We start from the raw sequence: 18708 nt of genomic DNA on the forward strand, positions 1-18708 counted from the left end.
ACATACACACACACACCTATAGCAAGAGAATACAATTTGTAAATACAATTTGTATTTAAGATGAAAAACCTTGTTGACTCTAAAATACGCTCTACCCAGAACTCAAGTGTCACTGTTTTAGCTTCATCTGATTCAAATTCCCTTATATAAAAAAAAACTTTATTGTTAAGCACCTTTCCAGTCCAATTAATTTAAAAAAAAATAAACAGATTAGGAGACAATACTTTTCGAAAACAAGCAAATGTTCTCTAAAGGAGTGCTGTTATTGCATTTTAGGCAATGAAATGTTTATTTTGTATTTAAAAAAGAATTATTTGCTTATTTGCATCTTTTAGTGTCTTTCTAAAAAAATGCTTACGTAGTTAAATGAAAAATTGTCAGAATATGAAAATTTCTTTTATAATCGATCACTGAAATAATTGTTAATGTGGAAGTATTGGATTAGAAACGGTTGATGTTGGCATTGAAGTTCGAAAAAGCGTGTCTTTGCCACAAAATACAGAAAAATGTCAAAATCTAAATCTGCAGGAAGGCAGGGAGGACTGATGTGTGGCCCAGGCTAGTTTACAGCCTCTACTTTCTGTTTTTTACAGAAACGTCAACATCTGACAAAAATTACACTTGGCGTAGCCTGGTTGATTCACTCCAAGCCAATAGATGAATCAGTTTTCAAGTAATATAGTGACAATGGTACAATAAGGCAAGTTTGCCAACTCAAAGATCAATAAACTTTAATTTCGTATGGAGCAGACATCTTAAATATTCAAAATAAAAACACGACAACCAAAAAACTGTAAATAAAAAGACAATAAAAATCACACAACCAAAACCAGAAATAAGTAGATTATAAACTCTCTATCAGCAAAAAATAACCCTTCAAGAAATATGCCTCATCACAATGGAAAACATCACACTCAGTTTAATTTATCATGTGGTTAATTGCTTCTTCCAATAACACATAATTATCAAGTGATATTTTCAAATTTACTGTCAACTTTGAACATTTTTTAACTCAAAAACACGACGAGCTAATGGATGAATGACTGCCCAACCACCGGGCTTCACAAGTTTTCTGGGGGAAACCTTGCCTTTGGTGTTAAACGTATTTCAGGTGTACTGAAAAGCTTAAATCACTTAAATAAAATGATATCTCCATTTAGGGAGAAAATAAACCGCAGTTTCAATCAATGGAAATCCAGTTCCACTGGAACAAAATCAGGTAATGCATAGGAGGAAACTGAGCTACCGATGTGAGTAACACCGCCAACACCTGAACCCTTTTCAATCTGTGTCCTCACAAAAGTGCTGCTATTGGTTCCCAACCTCGACTTCTCCTGCAAAACAACAACTGGGGACAAAGTGTCGACACACCGCAGCTGCACAAACCAGCTGCTCTGGAAGCACAGAGTCAACTCCCAGCCGGAGCTGCACCTGAAGAGGTGTGAGACCTTCACAGGGTGTGAAACGGCTCACGCCAGACAAAAGAATGTCGCAGAAGAATTAGGCCACATTATCACTTCTTCCTGCTTAAAGCAGCTCGCCTTGAAGCCATGCTATCGCTGTAAACAGATAGGATGGATACCAGTGAGGCTCCCGTTACCGAGTGAAGAGTTATTAGCATTTAAAAGGGGTGCTGGGGGTCAACGAGGGTCAAGCTAACTGAGTTAAACTCAGCTCTGTAAGAGTACAGCATAAACTACAGGCATAAAAAGGTGGAAGTTACACTTTAAGGCTGAAAAAGCCACTCAAATTACTGCCTGGACTGATGATAAATAACACCCTGCAGCACTAAAAACCCATTCAGGCTTCCCTCTATCCACTTCTAATACTGCTTTGTTTCTGCAGAGACAAGGAGCACTGTGGCCAAAGCACAATAAATATACATGCTGTAGGCGGGCAGCATCAGTTCTCATTAAAGCCGGTGATTGGATGCACAGCGTGGCAGGCAGGCGAGCAGCCGCTCGGGTTGCTGATGGACCAGGAGGCTCTGCACTGCTGCTGACCTTGACAAAACACACGCCTTCTGCTCTGCACACAGCCACAGATGTATCTGCACAGGGCCGAAGCTCGATGGGAACCACAAGGCCAGGCAGACGGGCTAACTTATTCCCTCTGTAGCAACCATTTGTCAGGTGTTACTGCAGGACAGTTAGTGGGGCTAATTAGGGGCGAGAAGTAATCTGGTCAATCATCCAGAGAGCAGAGCCATCGGCCGACAAACCAATAGAGACGAATAAAAATGGTGAAACAACTTGTGGGTGTTTCCCACACCCACAAGTTTAGGGTGTGTGAAAATATGCCGATACCTTCCTTAGTACCTTAAATGACCAGTGGAGATTAGGGATGAAACGATTATTCAGAATAATCTTGATTAATCCAATTAATCTTGATTAATCGATTTTTGAAATATTGGAGTAACTGGAGTAAATGGACTCAAAAAAAAGTTCATTTGCTGAAAAAAAAAAACACCAAACATATTTTGACTTACTAAAGGAAAGATGTGTTTTTTGTATTTTAGGCAATAAAATGTTAATTTTCTTATTTTAAAAAGTAATTGAATTATTTGTTTATGTGTGTCGTTTAATGTACTTCTAATATTGTATAAAAAGACTTAAGTGGCTAAATGAAAATCTGCAGATTGTGCCATTGTTTGTCTAATTAATTGTCAGAATATTCAACAGATTAATCGATTAGTAAAATAATCACTCCCTACAACCACAGTAGAAATTAATCGATTATTCTATGCAATTAATTTTTCCTATGAAGCGGCAATTTAATTTTTCTTTTTTTTCTTTTTTTTTATATATTTTGGGATTTAAAACTCTTTGAATTATAAATCTCACGATTCTGTTCAACATCTTAGTGAATGCAGCGTACCCAAGCATCACTGTGCTGAAGACAACACTCTTCAGTGTGGGTGTCGTTAATCAGAAAGCTGTTTTGGAACATGCTGCATTTAGAAACGATGGCAGGATTATGAAAATCCCACAGTTAAAGTAAGGATATACATTCTCTAAATGGACAGACACATTGCTGTTTCTGATTAATGCTAACATAAAACACTAAAGCTGGTTTAAAACATCAATTCTGTATTTATTTGGGGCTCTACCTGCACAGGCTTTTACTACCAGCCTTTAACAGGCTTTTATTACAGCGTTCCACTCGAAACAAATGTCAAATTATCCAAACTCAAAGTCAGCAGGTCAGATTTAAAAGAAAACCAGAAATCATGATTGTTCAGTAATAAAGATTAGATGATCTCAAACAGCCACATGGCTTCATGTATCACGTTCACACATCTACTGCTGTCAATAAGTGGATGGCCTTTACTCACTTTGGTTCACAGAAGTGCCTTAGCATTGCATCTTCAAATATGAAACTGAATCTGGACCAGAGAGGTTCAAGAGTCGTTTTTACCAACTCTAAGTCAAACATCAAGTCCTTCAGTCTAAGTCCAAATTGGACATAAAGCCTTTTACACCAAGTCCAGGTCAAGTCCCTGGACTCGTTGTACGCCATCCCTTCTGCCTCTCGTACTGCATGAATGAGACTCAAGGTCTGAGACCACGGGTTAAAGTCAATTCAAATTATTTTGTGACCTAAATGTGACCCAAGTCAAGTGTCACACTGACACGTGAGTTATTATCTGTGCCCAGGACTTCGCAGACATGATAAAAGCGCTAATTTATCACGTTAATTTATCATGAAATATAAAAGCTAATAATCATGTTAGAGTCAGCGGTAATCCAAAGATAACTGCACATAAACATAATTAATGGGTTTAATGTAGGGCAGGAAAAGTCAAACGTAGTCAACACGTCTAACATTTCTACTGTGATGATCTTAAACCAAATGTCAAGGTGGACTTTCTTTCAGGCTGTTTAGAGGAGAAAGTGCTGTATAATCAAATTCAACTGTTTCACTACAGTGAAGTGAGTGATGTATGATGTGATGTGATGTACAAGTCCAAATCACCCTCGCCTCTTCAAAGCTTGACCTGAGCACACTTATGCCTAGTTCATACAGCAAGGTCTTTATGCCAGGTTTTATCCCCATTTTGGCCTTCTAACAATATGACAGACGCTCCAATTATCGGGCTGGCTCTTAAGATCGTCTTAAGAGATTTTCCTACCATGTGAGGCGTGTTAAAAGAGATCTGGTCTGTTCAGGATGTCGGGACAGCTCTGATCTAATATCAGGGATATTCAAGATGTCCCTGAAAACCCCACAGTTAAAGTAAGGATATTGCAACTTGTGTGGTGTTGTCCCAACCACGAATGAGAAGGCAGCTTGCTGAATGTGTAGCCAATCAGAAAGTGAGGTGATGGAAACACCTCACTTTCCATCACAAAACGACTGTAACGGCGCACCAGACAGTTCAGTGAACACCAGATTGGAGATGCATCAATCAGATATTAATATCTGTATCAGTCATGATATTGAAATAAATTCTATATCCGGTATCGGTGACAATATGCCCGATCTAATTACCTAATCCAATGAACTAATTAAACTTGGGTTGTCTTTACATGTTTGACCAAGCTTGTGAAGGTATTGGTTTATTTAATCGCCCTTAAATAAACCAATAGCATCACAAGCTTGGTGCAGAGTTATCAAATAATTTGGTAATTCAGTACAAAATAATCCTTTAAAGTCAATTCAGCAATGTTCTTCTGTATCGCATTGGTATCGGCCGATACTAAACTTAAGATATCTGTATCAGAAATGCAAAAAAAAGTGGATTGGTACATTGCTGCAGTTTTTTCTCTGTTAAACACCATCCGCAAACTATCACAACTGTTTCTTCTTCCTAGGCGGCCATATTTGTTTACTCTGAACTCACGTTTGGTCCCAAGAGATTTTGCGAGATTTCCGGCCTGACCTCTGGCCTGTCAGGTTTTGAAAATTGGACGATAATTTTAAAATCTTGCTACATGAATCAGGCACTAGGGAATACAGTGGACTTCTGTCACAGCCAACTCTTTCTCTTTATGATTCAGATATGCTTACAGAGTCAGAGAGAAAGAGAGGCTCAGGAAGGCAGAAGGAAACCTCAGCTGCTCAGAGAGGAACCACCGTGTATTCACATCGACTTAACAAAACCGTCAGGTACAGTGTTCATCAAAGCAAAGAAAACAGAAAGAGAAGAGGATGGATCCACAAAGCGATGAGCGAGACGGCGGGAGGGTGGGAGATTTGAGCCGGGAAGCGTCCAGAGCTCAGGCATGAAAAAGGAAAAAGAAAAACTGCTGCAGTCAGGAGAATTCCTCGCTAACATCTGCTTCTCATTTCCACAATGGCGGCCTTTGATTCCTGATGTGCACGACCCACCACACAGACACTACCTCCATGTGCCCTGCATCTTCTGACAAAACCCTGAAACATGGAACTGTAAGCTGTGAGCTGTAATCCTCAAACAAAAACTCAACCCTCACTGGACGAGGAAAGAAAGAAATCAAAGTCAAAGTCCTGACCGGCCGGAAATTCAAAAAAATCCATCTGTCAGAAGTCTCAGGGTCAACCAATGTGGCAAAATGTGACAAAGTGGCGGTGGAAACAACACTCTTTGGTGTAGAAGTTGCTACTGTCGTAAGAAGATTTACAGTTCTGTCTTTGACGATACTTTCAACGCCACTGAGGTGTTTAAATTAAGAAGCATATAAAGGTAAAAAGCAAGAAAAGTGTATTTCTGGACATTTTCAGACATCCGGGCTGCGAAAAAGCGGGAGAGAGCAAAACTTGTAATAGATACCAGGAAGGATGAATGGAGTAGAGCCGATGTAGCTTTTTGAAAATCTCAAAACAAAGGGAAAGGTCTACAGAGTGAGTATATATCAGAAACTGTTGCTAAGCAATGATAGCCATTTTAATCACTAATGTAAAAAACCTGTAATCATTTTGTCTTCATTTAAAGTCTCAGTAAACTCTGTCCAATCTGTTCTTAAAAATCTTTTATTTAGTGGTGGGATTCAGTTAAAATGTTTAATTACAGGGTCTGTGATTAATTAATCAAAATTTTAATTGAAAACTAAATATCAACAAAGTATATTGAATTCAAAAACCCCTTTTTGTTGCTAAATTACTGGGTAGGCCAACCCCCATTGGGAAAAGAGACGCGTCTTTGTCGTCCATCGCTTTTGTATCAGATTGTGCATCAGATTTACGGGTGTACCTGAAACATACAGACACAAAGTTCCGGCTTTGGACTAAAAACTAACACCAAAAAATGCTTGATTGTGTTAAAATCTAAATAATTAATCAAAATTAACGCATTTAAGTCCCAGCCCAAATTTCATTATATTTTTCAAAGAGAAAGCTGAAATGGCAGATTAGAGATTGGAAGTTGTTCACAAAGGTTTACACTATTTTACATCCCTAAAACGACCTTGGCACTTCACTGTTTAAAGCAATTTAAGCTCCATGTGCTGCCAAAATATGCCTACGTCAAAATAGGGTTTCTATAGAGACAGCATAATTTTATAAACAATCATCAGCCTCTAAGTCCATATGGATGCCGGTTCTTTTTCTTCTTTAATTCCCTGCCAAGAGACCAATAAATCAGTTCCTGACAAATGTTGCTGAGCTGACGACTAGTTGAAATCACATTGGTCACAACCTGGCTTTCCGCTAACAGCACTGTTTCCTTTCTTTCATGTCCTGTCCTGCAAACACGGTGTGCTGCACTTTATAAACTAGCCTCAATCATGTTTTTTTTTTTTTTTTGTGCCTTTCATAGCTGTATGTGGAGCCACTGATAAATAAGCAACTAAACTGCCTGTAGCAGCAGACGACATGTTGACGTGCTACTCTTTAGTGTTTTAAGCCCAAGTTTAAGAAAACACAGCTTGTTTAAGACACTTCTGATCCCTTTCCCACAAGATTATCTACTAGATATTTTTTATGCTGGCACAATTTCTTTTTTTTTTTCTTGTTCAACAAAAAAAAAAGCTTTATCAAGGAAGGCAAAGAGATCCTCCACAACGCAGATAGACACAATAAATAACACAATCTACATGTTTCCGGATTCCAAATCAACAACGCGATAGTTGAAATACTCGGGTGCCTGCCTTGATTACTTATCAACGCTTACAAGCTACTGAAGGTCAGGCCTGTAAACAGGAGATTACCGGGAGGCTGAGGTATGATGCCTTTAGAAAAGCACAGAAATAATCCTGGGTGGCTTCAGGTTGAACTACTGGCACATGAAAATGCTGTTTCAGGATTTAGTCTTTCGGGGAGAAGTAATTCCCCATGGAAATAATCCTTTTAATCCTTCTAGGTACTAAATTAAAATTTGTTATGGATTTAAACAATGAGATTGGCACTGCCATCCTTGAAATACGTGTCTGCGAATGTTGGTTGACTTTACACATTCTTTATTAGCCCCAGGGAGAAAGACTCAAACTGTTCAGAGAGACATTTTAACTTCAGAGTGAATTTTGGAAGATAAAGTGAAGCACCCCTTTATACTTCTGCTACTGCTAGTCTTAAATGATTTAGTGGATATTTTTCATTTTACTTCTTCACTGGGCATAACTGGTGATGCGTTAACCAGAAAGTAGAAGCAGATTGTCATCCGGAAACGATCCACAACAGGTACTAGCGACACTCCTTCAGGGTTTCTGCAGGTCCAGCTCAAATTTAAGACTTTTTAAGATCTTTATAAGATCGTATTGAATGAAATTTAAGACCTGCATCGCTACAGAAATGTACTAGCTTTTCTGCACTTGCTAGTTAGCCAGCAAGGCTATATTAGTTACCGACAGCCTCAACAGTTTTGAGCTGCAGAAGAAGAAGACGTCTACGCACAACTCAAACAAAAAAATCCCACAAGAAAATAAAATACAAAATATATATGAGATTAAACAGTCCTGCTACGACAAACCTTAAGACTTGTGATTAACGTATTTAAGGTCAATTTATGTTTTTAAAATGAATTTTAAGGCCTTAGATTTAGATTCGTAAATTTGTTTTTAAGGATCCAAGGATACCCTGTGGAAGTTGCTACTGTGGGGAAGAAGACTCAACGTTATCAAACTTTCCTCTTTGGTGAGGTGTTTAAAATAAAGTTGGAAGACGCAGAGACATAAGAAGATGTTTAAAAGGAAGCTGCATGTTTCTAAAAGATGCTAAGAGACGGCTGTGGTTCGCTCAGTCAGTGAAGGAGCGAGGGAGAGCTAAAGAATACGGCATTGTTGATCTGTTTTATTATTCTGAGCTCTCAACGCGTCACTGTGAAATGCTGGCAATCTTTTGGAAATGTCAGAGCTGCGTTCTCAAGAATACACACAATCATGGCTGTTGTTTTGTTAATGCGTGCCACGCTAACCTAGCTAGCTGCTAATATATGTTGACAAAGACAATTTATTACTTGTTACTGATTACTTGCTTAGGTATTAACTGTAGGACAAAAGATTTAATATTTATTTTAACTGTATTTTTTGTTTGTCTTTCTCGAGTGTTTAAGTCAACAATGTCTTCCAATAATCACATAAATATCTAGTCATATTTTCAAGCTTCCTGTCAACTTTGAATTGTTCATGTTTTCCACTAAAAAGAAAACGAACCCTCCAAACAGCCGGGTGACGTATATTCCAATATCACCGCCGTCATTTGCAAGGTGGAAATATATGTAAATAAGGAAACAACAAAAACAACCGCCAAAGTTAGTCGCATATTATAACTGCTCTTCAGCGCCATCACTGCGCTTGAATCGCATCCACTGAGGTAAATCCGGCTTTAAAATCTTGTTTCTGAAGCGATGATCGAGAAGAGTGCAAGGAAAGTTCCCTTTTAAGTTAATCAACCTTTCCGTCTCCAGCACGTTGAATGGCATTTAGACAAACTGCCACTTATTCAACAGGTAAACGTTTCTCTTCTATAGCAAAATAAAGTACCTGAAGTTTGACGAAGCAAGTTCTCAGAGAAGTCCTGACTTCAGCTCACATTGGAAAAATGACTTTTAACAAGTACGGCATCTGGCATCCATGTGGCTCAGAGCAAATACTGAGACACACACACACACACACACACGCAGACAGGCATACCTCAAGCTGCCAGCGCTGCCAGACATGTTTGAACAGAGTCAGCAGTCGCTCCCTTCCCTCCCCGCCCAGCATTCAGGCTTGGACTCAGCATGAGTAACCTCACAAAACTAGCAGTCGCAGTGCAACACACCACAGAAACATCAACCCAGCCATTACGTATGCTAGAAATAGTGCGAGCGCCCTCAAAGAAGGGGGTAAGGAGAGAAAAAAATGAGCAGCAATTACAGCAAACCTCAGCCAAATGCTGTGTGTGTTTTGTTTTTTTTAAAGATTTAGTTGAAAACTTTCTGTTGCGGCTAGATAAAAAACACAGTTGGAGCAGGTGAACTAATCTGTTTCCTGTCGGCAGCTTTTGTCTCCCTTTGTTTAAGCCGTCACACCTGAGGAGTGACAGGAAGTTTGCGAAACAGCTGTGAAAATCGGGAAGGAGGACATCCACACGCATCTGCAGTAATTCAGCGTTGAATCGCATATGAAGATTACCCCGATTTAAAAAAAAAAAAAGTAAAATGCAAAGCCAACTCGGTGTCCGGTGTTTGACCTACATGTGGAAGCGTCTCTCAGGAACACATAATCCTGCAACCAATCCTGCTGAAGCAAACAAAATATCCTGAAGGAAACCCTAAGAGCCGCGGTGAGAAGCATGTGAATCTAGCTGATAACATCCTCAAGAGAACGCCTGCAGGTTGAATCCCTTTGGTCCACTTCCTTGAAAACACTTCACCCCGAGTCGCCCAACAAGCAAGACGGGAAAAAACAAGGACAGAAGGAGACAAATGCAGGAAGAGCCGACCCAATTCCCCCCCTTCGTCTCCTTGGGGAAACCTGCGGCGGTGATGCGAGGAGCCACAATTTAGCATCTCTGCAGTTAAAGTACGGACATACAACTCCAAGGTTTGCACACTCAGAGCGTAAGCAGCCGTAAAAGATAGTCAAAACACATTAAGGATGGTGTATTTATATGATTCAGGTCATAAACCTTCCTGACATACAAGGTGTGAATACTAAAGCAGCAACAAGGACCGAGCCCAGAGCACCCCGGATAGCTTACACCAAGAGAATGTGCACACCCTCACTCTCTAGACCGGTGGAAGATAAGACGCGCAGTCGCATAATAACAGATAGAGTTTCTCATACCTCAGTACAAACTGTAATCTTGTTCTTTCCCATGGAGCTGTCGTGTTATTTTAATTTAATCGGTCACCTTGTCTTGACACTCCAAATACAGTCCATCCTTCATTTAATCTTCCAGTGACGAAGCTAAAGGAACACTCCGAGGTAAAGTCAGAAAGTACTACTTTTCAATCGAGTTCGATTAATAAAAAAGAAAACTCCCAGTTTAAGAATAAAAGATCTACACGCTGTTGCTGCACCACTCTGGACAGATGGTTAAAAAGAAAAGGTGCTACACTTTTAAATCACTGCGGAGTAAAACTTACTCCTCCGAGCACAAACGCTTCAGGTTTTGTGAAAAATGTAGGTCTGAATCTGACAGGAAACGAAAAAATGACAAGATTATTATGTTGTTTTTTTTCTTACATTTTATTTCTTTGCACCTCTGATATTTACAGATGGTAAAACATGGAGAGTTTTGGTGTGAAAACTAGCTCAGCACCACCAAGCTAGCGCCGCTTGTGTTCATCCACAGAGACTAGAATAGCAGAATGTTATGCTGTGGAATAAACACCTGGAAAACAACTACTGGAAGATTTAGGAAGTTCCTCTTCTATTTTATATCAATAATTTCCTCTCTCTGCCAGTAACTTTGAAGATTTGGTTGTTTGGTACCCGATTTCGGTCGATGATGCTGGTTTATTCAGGGTCAAGACAAAGGACCAACCAGCCAAAAAAAATGGGATCAGAACCAAAATAAATGGAAATAAGATGTAGTAGATTTCGGAAAAGCAAAGATCACATCCAGAAGTTACAAAAACGATGCTGCAAAGACTCCGGAAAACATTAGTGACAATGGCAGAGAGAGGGTCTGCCTTGTGTAATTACGGACCATCCCACTGACATTCCAACGGACTCATCTGAATGACTCAGGACACATACACACACACCAGGAATTTTTGGTTTTTGTTCACACACACACACACACTTCCTAAGTGCTTCCTGCCCGGTTCTTCCTGCGCAGGCGACACCTGCTCCATCACTTCCCTTCCAAATTAGCCGTTTTCTTTTAAACAAAAAGTAACAGAGCCGAGAGAGCGACTTGTATTTCCTTCCCTCTCTGGAGCGGAGCCCTGGATGACTAGTTTGTAGAACGTCAGTGGGTCAAAGGCGGGTGATTAACCTGGAACTGGATGTGCTTCAAGACCTAAACAGTGGGGGAATCCCCCGGGTTGAACGATGAATGTACAACAAGCCAAAAAAAAATAAAAATAAAAAATAAACCTGTTTGAGAAACAAAGGTAAACTGTTTTCTTGGGGGGTGGTTTCCACACGCTATTCGTGCGTTGCGTAATAATAGCGTTAGTGTCATTAGTGACTTGGCAAACGACAAAGTGAGCTAAAACAACCAGCCAGAGGATATGAGTTTGACTGTCGTGGTGAAACGCTCGAGCCGACACACGCTCCGACGTCTAACTCGAAACAATGCATACCAGACTTGATGAACCCGAACCGTGTTTACAGCTTTAAATAAACTACAGACCGAGAAGGAGAAAATAAGCCTGTTTGCTCTGCACCGCTTTCTGGTCTAATATTAAACAGAAGTGGAGGGGGCATTTTTAACATTCCCGAGTGGAGAAATCAAATTACCACTAAAACTAACAAACTAGAGTTTGTGAGATCATAATAACTACACGAGGCTAACGTTTTTACTCTTTCTAAGCTCTGAAAGCTACGTCTGAGTGTGTGGTAATTACACATGTGTAACCCCAATGAGACGACTTCCCTTCACTGTATAATAAAGATGGATTAAGGGACTAACTAAGTGACATATTCACACCCTACGGAGGATGCTGAGTTGTTTTATGGATAACTTTAATTCCAGAAGAGTAGAAGCTTGAGCTAAAGTAAATATTTTGGACCAGTTAACCTACTTTGGAGAGACGATTTCTGCTCCATAACAACACTGAAACATAACATTCAAAGTGAGTGGACAACAACATCTCAACCAGCATTGCTGCCAGTAAGCAACAAAAAAAGTCTAGATTGTTCCCTACCAAATCTTGTAACGCCCAAATTACCAAAAAAAATATTAAAGATGCTATCCACTTCCATATTTTCTGTCTGCTGACAATAAACAAAGTCCCGGCTTCTACTGTAGAGTTTTTCCAAAATACAAAGTTTATTTAAAGTAATGTGCAGACGGGACGGAAAAAAAGACTAATTCTGCTATATTTGTCTTGTATTTGGGTCGATGACATCACAAGAGGCACAGGAATTTAATTAGTAAACACTAAGGCAGAGGAGTGAGTTTTTGCAGATTTTTTTTAAGGCAGATTCATGAAACTCTTGAGCTGCAAGACATTCAACATTCTTGGTCAGAGCCACACCAATAACCCCCAAGACCCGATGAAGACAAATGTCGACAACAAGAATGATTAAAATTAATTCTACTAAAATTAGATGGGTTTTTTGGATCACCTTGAATAGTTTTTTGCAGTATCTACTGTGTCATGGCATGCTGTCTGAGCTCATACTTTTTTTCGCTTGCTTTGCTTTCCTCTTGTGTGGACTGGAAGAGCCAATAAGAAAAAAAAAAACACATATGGTATAGCCAAAAACTCTAATAAATTGCCTTAAGTGATGTCACCAGAGGTGTGTGCGCACCAAAGCCACATTTTAGAAGGGAAGGTTTTGTCATTGGATAGAAATGGTAAAACTATCAGAAAAATGGCTATTGGCATATTTAATAAGCTTAAGTATACCTGAAGTTAATATGGTTCGTGTTATGGAAGAGTCTGTTTAGTAACTTTAACCACACAGAGGACAGCTGAGTGTATAAAAAAAAAGACTGCTGCGGCAGTAAAAGTCTGAACATATAAAGACGGATAAATGCTTAAAAGTATGAAGAAAGCGAAACAAAACTCACCTTTACACGGCAAAAACACGTTATTCCTTTCAAAACGGTATATCCAAACACTTCTCTTGAAAGCGAAAAAAAGGATGAAATCCCACAGTTTGGAAAAGTCTGCTGGTAGTTTGGGAAAAGCGTCGTCGTTCCTCCGCCTCCGCTGTAGCCGCTGTGTCCCAGCCAGCAGCCCTGCATAGGAATACATGTGCGGTGAGAGGGAGCGGGAAAAGGAGGGGAGCGGAGGGGAAGATGGAGGCTCTTTGTTTGCTTCAAGCTAACATTACAGCAACGTCTTACATCAACCGAGGCACTAAATTTACTAAAAATACTTTCAGTAGTATAATTAGAATCTAAATTACATTCCACACGTCGAACATCGCCTCTGTTTCGGCGGGACTCCCCCCCCTCTGAGAGCATCCCGACTTGGTATCTCCCACGGCTGCCTCTCATTCCGTTCCTCCCAACTGTGCAGGACTGGAGCCCCGCTGCAGTAAATTTGGAAATGTTGGTCGGAAGAAGTGGTAACAGCGATGACTGCGTGTATTAAAAGAGCTCTAAGAACAGTTTTAAAATGTAGGACGCTTTATTTTTACGCCATTATGCCAAATGAGTCAGCTGGCTGTATGTCTTTCACCAACGACACGTAGAAACAGAGCGACACAGTCATTATAAACAGACATTACATATGGAATAATAAAACTTAGCCATTTAACAACACGGCTAAATAATTTTGATAGTACTTAAAACCCCTTTTCTCCCACCCCTATGGTAATAATGTTAATATTTAATTAATTAAAATGATTGCTAGGGTTGTTGAATCATAAACTTCAGATCAATCAATCCACTTATTTGTATAGCATATTTCAGCAGAAAGGCGATTCAAGGTGCTTCACATAAAAAAATACGCAAAATTACAAAGCTATAAAGAAAATACCATGCAATCAACAGCTGAGCAAACATTTGATGAGTGAAATCATTCACATCAAATATGTGGGTCAGTGTTTCACTCATGTCAGATACCAACTTCAACAACTTTAGCCACCCACTGAAAACACCAACGACTTCTTAAAGTACTTTTACTGTGTACGCATTCTAATTATTATTTTTTTGCCTCGGGGTCCCCACTCCCTATTGTCGCCCTGAGCGGAAAGCCGCATCACCCATATTAAAAAGCTATAGGTTAGCTCAGCAGTAAATTCAATTCACAAGAGTGTTTTGGGGTTTTTTGTAACTCAGCAGCTCTTTTGTGAATGCCTTGTAGGTCTGTACATTAATTAATAGATACTTATAGATATATATAAAGAGCCTTTGATGGAACAACTTTGATTCTGCGTTCAATAAATTTGATGTTTATGGAAGAGTAGCATGAAAGAAGCCATACAAAATCTGTAGTTTGCCACAAAACATCTAAGAAATTCCATCAACGTGGAAGAAGGTGCTCAATTCTAAGACTAAAATGTAAACGTCTTGTCTTTATAAGTTGGTCAGAGCTAAATGGAAGATGACGAGAGTAGAATGCAGAGCAATGTTAAGATATAACCTCTTCAGAGGCTGAACAAGACGTGAGCAGAGGTTTCTCTTCCAGCGGGTCAGTGATACTAAACATGCATCCAGAACCGCAATGAAATGGACATACAGCATCAGAATAATTACCAACTCCTTTCTAATGTACACCCCATAAATTCTTCCTCATCTCTGTTATGTAACAACAAATAAACAGGCTACGTGGTATTAGTCCATCTCAAAATACATTGACGTTTGTGGCAACAGTTCAACAAAATATGCAAAAGCACCACAGGTGTAAATACTTTTGCAAGGCGCTGCTTACTGCGTTCATCTGCTTTCTAAAATGGACCATCCTCTGCCCACCCGCGTGATGTCAGACAGAGGGGAGAGCCGTGACACCGTGACCCCTAATTAGTGCTCAGGGGCCCCAGCTTCTGTTCCAAACTGCTTGTCAGAGAGAGAAATGACTCCGCACATGAAAAGGGACAAGGAAGTACGCCTGGTCCTCCACCTCCACCCGCCTCCCCACTCAGACAGCACAGAGCTTTGAACTTACATCAGAAAAAGCACCTGTGGACAACAAAGCTACCAAGAGACTATGATCTCCAAAAAAGAAAAAAGAGAGAGAGCAAAAGAGAGAAAGAAAGACAAAAAAATCACAAATCCCTGGATCAGACACTTGACTGATCAGGTTACTGTAATTTTCAGGGCTGACATGTGATATTGAATGTGATACTGTGCAAGAGATTTTCAGACGTGATTTCGCTTCTACAACTTTTCTCTTCTTCTTCATCTCCTCTCTGCCTCTCCCTACTCTCTAAATGCATAACCGCCGGAGCAAACGCGACACACCTGACCTATTTCACAGCTTACAGGCCCCTCCACCACCCTCCCTGAACTAGCTTCCTCCTAGCTCTTGTCTGCAGAATTTGCCGTCTTGATTTGATTAGCCGTCTCTGGCCGGGCTTGAAGTGCAGCGGGGAGCACGATGGGCTTTTTGTTGCCCCGGTATCTGGCTAATTGAAACAACTCCCTCTGCGTTTCCCTCTCCCCAGGGGAAGATGAGTGCCTCCCCCCCCCCGACCCTCTACAGCAGACTTCAGGAAGCAGAGGGAGTCCTCGCCATCTGCCCTTCCTTCGCTTGGCTTAATATGACACATGCAGCTCCATAGCGAGGATAAAGAGGGAAGCGGAGACTTTAATGCTTCGCCACTGCAAATCTCATAAAGACTGAGTGCATGTCACTTTGAGCGCAGCAGTTTGCTCCCATGTTCTTGCAAAAGAGTATTCAACCTTCTTGAATCAACTCAAAGTAACAGCGTTTACTTGAGTAGCTTTTTATGGGGTGAGGGGAATGTACTTTTAGGAATAATTTTTATGTAGTAGCTACTTGACGACATAGTAGCTACTCTTACTCAAGTACAATTTTTTGCTACTCTACCCACCTCTGCTTCTGGCAAACTGGAAACATGATTTCTCTTTGCCTTTTTAGAGTTTTTGAGAGCTTTGGAGCGAAGGATACCCAATACAAGCAAGGTTTTTTTTTTTCTTTCCAGTTTGTATTTGTATTAAAAACATAAAATCATTTATCATTTTTCTTTCATTTCACTTTAACTATGTTACATTTGTCCGTCACGGCCTGGTGACTGTTGTCTTCTCCCTCTCTCATTACCCTACTTTCCTGTCCTACCCCTACAGCCAAAACACCTTTAAAAAATGTATATATATTTATTCAGCTGTGTAGCCATAATGTGGAAAAAGGGGGTGAATACTTTTGAAAAAAAAATAGTGGTTTTTGTTCTTTGTCAAATCACCAGCTAAAAGTTATGTAAGCATACATACCTGATTTTTTATAACCTATCCTGTAGGAAAGTACAAATCTAAGCTCATGTTTACTTTAGGCATGGATATATTCTCTAACAATGAGGCAGATGGTCTAGTCAGGTGCATGAGATCATCGATTCAGTTTTGCCAGCCCTCAGGGAAATATCGTGAAATTGGAGGCTGGCTATCTACTCAGAGCCTGTTACGAGGAGCCAGAGGCTGAAGGCGCACTCTGATGTGCCATCATTTTACTACGAGGTAATACTGAAACGCCATTTGAAGTTTAAAGAATGGACTTCCTGTAGGATCTCAGGGACGGAGTGGCTATAAATGTGAACTTCTCATCGAGTCAATCAAGAAGAAGCAGAAGCACGGCGAGTTTTTTTTTTTCTTTCTTTTTTTTCTCAGTGTGACGGCGTTAATTTAAAATCATCTCCTCTGGATGCTGTCTGGCAATCTATTAGTAAATTCCTGGCTTGGCTCCAGAATCGGCTTTGTGCGGCAGAGACAATCGAGTGGAGATTAAGACTGGCTAATTTATTGACCAAACATGGCGCACACCCAAAAGCTTCTAATGAACTTTTTCGCATCTTTTGTCAGAGAATGCAGCGATGCGACGGGCCGCCCTCTGAGACAGACGTTGCTGTTTCACAGAAACAAAAGGAGTCATCCGATTTGCTGCTGAACTATTCCAGCCTTCTGCACAGTCAGGAACTTGTTTCCGAGCGCACACTTCTCACTAGAGATGACGCAGCGCTGGAAGCACGATGAGAGAGAGAGAGAGGGACAATGTAAACAGAGAGGGAAAAGAGAGAGCGAGAAAGAGAGAGAGAGAGTAATGGAGGAGTGAAGTCACCAGATGGTACAGTGAAAAGAATAAACAATGGTAACAATGAACTGGTTTCATTCAGTGAGCTTCTACTGCAACACGACATGCACCTCTGGAGTCGGCAGGGCAGGAAATCGTTTTTAAAAACCTCAAAAGTAGTTTTCATTCAAACAAATATTGTCTGAAATACAAGTGTTCATACCTAAACTTTCTGATGGTTTGTTTTGTATTTTACTCAGTCTTTTTGTGATAGAACAACACAATGAATCACATAAATTGGAAGCGGAAGGGAAAATATGACTTATTTCCAAAATGTCTTGAAAAATCTACAGCTGAATACTTTGCAGAATCAAAACCAGCATCTATACAAGCTTCATTTTTGAGTTTTGCTATTTTCCATTGTCTGGGTCGCTCTCAGTGTCCAAGTTTATTAAACTCTAGTGGGCCACAATTTTATTTTATTTATTCATTTATTTTTGATAAAAACACAAAATTAAATTAATTGCGATACGTTTCACTTTGAACACCCCTGATGTAAAACATCGCTCTCTCACTCTTCCTCTATGGTCTTGTGGCTTTCTTCTTCCACAAATATTAGATTTATGGCGTCCAAAACTAATAGTCCTTCTTTTTTGTTGCTAGTTTATTGTGTTTTGTTTCAGGTAAAGCACTTTGAATTGCCTTATTAAAAAAAAAAAAAAACTATACAAATAAACTTGACTTGTTCAATTCTTCTATAATATTTTCTTATAAATGTCCAATCACAGAACAGGATTCATGCATGTATTGAATTAAACACAGAGAGGGGCTTTATTTTATTTTATTTAGGGGATTTCTGACAACAGGTGTTATTTTGGGCTATGTAAAGTAGGAAGTTAAAATTACAAATCTAGGCGACAATTTTTATATTCTTATTTGTAAGAGCTTTTTGAAACTCACTACTTTGTGTTGATGTTTACATAAAATCCTTATAAAATCCGCAAAGGCGTTCAAGAGGTGTGAACTTACAGGAGACTCTACGACTGTTTTGAACAAATGTTGACAAATGACACCAATGAACAGGTGATCTAACAATCTGTGCTACCCATGAACCTGTCCTACCTTGTGGTACATTGATGCTACATCATTGATGTGCGCGTCAATTACATAAGAATCTCAGCAGATTTCTTATCCATACGGGTAGGATATTCTGATGAAGGAAGTGATATTTTTGTGGTTTTGTCGTGTTTATAAATCGCACCAATGCTAAGCTAAGCATAACTCCTAAGTCCCGTCACTAAAAGAATGTCATCAAATGATAATATTTAACATTAACACAACGCTCTGTAGCTTTTGGTTTGTAAAAATGACAGTAGAAGCTTCAGACTCGTAGCACCGACAGATAGACGTAGCTATCTGTGCTACAGTAGGAAAATCTGACAAGGTAAGAACAACTGTTAATTTCATAGTTACTCATCACAGGTTTTGCATATAACTCT

General features: G+C 39.8%; 1 protein-coding gene and 1 long non-coding RNA gene across 3 annotated transcripts in view; both read right to left on the reverse strand.

The window, feature by feature from the left end:
* The window catches only part of frmd6 (FERM domain containing 6), a 41110-nt gene extending 27848 nt beyond the window's left edge, over positions 1–13262 (reverse strand). Inside the window, exon 1 of one of the 2 annotated variants that reach the window (XM_015031690.1) lies at positions 13090–13262. The gene's annotated coding sequence lies outside the window, so the exon portion shown is untranslated. The remainder of the gene's footprint in view (positions 1–13089) is intronic. The other variant, XM_015031691.1, reaches the window with a different exon arrangement.
* A 3412-nt stretch (positions 13263–16674) lies between these two features.
* Positions 16675–18708, reverse strand: part of LOC106946963 (uncharacterized) — a 19935-nt gene continuing 17901 nt past the window's right edge. Inside the window, exon 3 of the long non-coding RNA XR_001424885.1 lies at positions 16675–17157. This is a non-coding gene — a long non-coding RNA (uncharacterized LOC106946963). The remainder of the gene's footprint in view (positions 17158–18708) is intronic.

This window comes from Poecilia latipinna, unplaced genomic scaffold (assembly GCF_001443285.1).
Source record: "Poecilia latipinna isolate Pla-1442-1.1 unplaced genomic scaffold, P_latipinna-1.0 Scaffold215, whole genome shotgun sequence".
Classification (NCBI taxonomy): Eukaryota; Metazoa; Chordata; class Actinopteri; order Cyprinodontiformes; family Poeciliidae; genus Poecilia; species Poecilia latipinna.